The 1,632-nt window shown below is 53.2% G+C and overlaps 1 long non-coding RNA gene across 1 annotated transcript in view; it reads left to right on the top strand.

Moving 5' to 3' along the window:
• Positions 1–1,173: 1,173 nt before the first annotated feature.
• LOC119277152 overlaps positions 1,174–1,632 on the top strand; it is a 3,737-nt gene continuing 3,278 nt past the window's right edge. Inside the window, exon 1 of the long non-coding RNA XR_005136948.1 lies at positions 1,174–1,326. This is a non-coding gene — a long non-coding RNA (uncharacterized LOC119277152). The remainder of the gene's footprint in view (positions 1,327–1,632) is intronic.

Raw genomic sequence — 1,632 nt, 5'->3', positions numbered from 1 at the left:
GGCTCGTGGTTCCGAAAGGGAACGTGTCACCTCTGTGTGCGAAACAACATACGTACACTACCTTCCCCCGCCTTAATTTGTTTACACAGGCATATTAGACCAAATAGAAGTATCGTGCTAAATTTTGGAATTATTTCGGGTTCGTTTGGCCTTTTTTATACATTAATTGAGTTTCTGGGCATTTAATGTGCATAATTCAAATTTGAACTACAACCACATGCTCCAGTGCACCAAAGTTGGTTGAAAAGCCACATGTGTGTCCTTGGGTAAATTTCTAGGTCCCATGCAAGAAATGGGAATGAAATTCAAACATCTGGGTGTCGTGGCTCGACGAGAAAGATTTTGAAACTTGGTTTTTTAATTCCTGTAAATCCAAAACACGTCTGGAAATCATGAAACTTGGCATGGTGTCATCACATGGCATCAACATGTTGTGGTAATTTTTCTGTCCGATTTGCGAAGGCGTACACATTAATAATCAACAAAGTCATTTTGGAACAAGTGCTGTCACGTTACAAATAGGAAACACATCTATTATTGAAACCGTGGGTGTTCTACTTACCAATTGCGTGCCTCCACGCGTCCCCTTTTTTTATTGGCTAGGAGGTGTCGTGCGGGGTAGCTATTTGAGTACGGGAGGCATGCGATCAGACCCCTGCGCATGCTCATCTAGAGGAGAGCCCTTTGAGCTCTATCCACCGTGCACCTCCCTCCCAACGTCTCCATTAATGGCGCCCGAGCCCCTGTTTCACGGCACGGCTATGTCTCACTAGACTGAGATTTCACTACTAGGGAAAACCTTATACATAGAAGTTTATCAGCAGCGTGGTTTAAAAATGGGCGCTACTGCTAATTAGTAGTAGCGAGGGGTATAAAAACCGCGCTACTACTAAGTTGATAGTAGCAGCGAGGGGTATAAACCCTCGCTGCTACTAAGTGGTCTCCAACAATGCCCCCGAGATAGGCCATAGTAGTAGCGTGGGGTATAAAACCGTCGCTACTATTAAGTAAGTAGTAGTAGCGCAGGTAAGACCCCACGCTACTACTAAACGTGTCCACCCGCCCCGATCCACACTCCCAACCCCCGATCCACCCCACCCCACCAACCGTCGTCGTCCCACTCCACCCACCCCCATCTAAAAAAATCCACCTCCTCCCGCGGCCGCACGGCGCGCTAGTCACCCTTCATCCGCGACCTCGCCTCCCCCGTCCCGTCCCACCGCGGCGGCCCCCACTTCGCCTCTCCCGCGGCCGCCCTGCCCTTCGCACGCCGCCGTCGTCGCGGCGTCGCCCCCACCCGCCCGGCCGCACCCACCTCCGGAGCAGGTGAGGATCCTCCCCGTCGTGGTTTCTGCTCGTCGTCGTCATGGTTTCCCCGAGTGAAATCCATCAGCTCCTCGCACGCACGCGGCGGAATTTGGTGCGAAATTACAGCAGAAGTGCCACACATCACATCACATCCCAGCGTCTGCGTCTCCACTCCCCGCACCCTCGTCAGATCCTCCATCGCCGCCCGTCTCCCATCTCCCCCGCCTCCAGATCCGGAGGCCGGTAATGGCGCCGTCGCCTCCGCACCCGCAAGCAGCGCCGCCCCTCTGAGCCTCTCTCCACGCATCGCGGAGTCTCCGTCTC

This window comes from Triticum dicoccoides, chromosome 3B (genome assembly GCF_002162155.2).
Source record: "Triticum dicoccoides isolate Atlit2015 ecotype Zavitan chromosome 3B, WEW_v2.0, whole genome shotgun sequence".
NCBI classification, from domain to species: Eukaryota; Viridiplantae; Streptophyta; class Magnoliopsida; order Poales; family Poaceae; genus Triticum; species Triticum dicoccoides.
The sequence above is the reverse complement of the archived record's forward strand: the minus strand, read 5'-3'. Positions and strand labels throughout refer to the sequence as shown.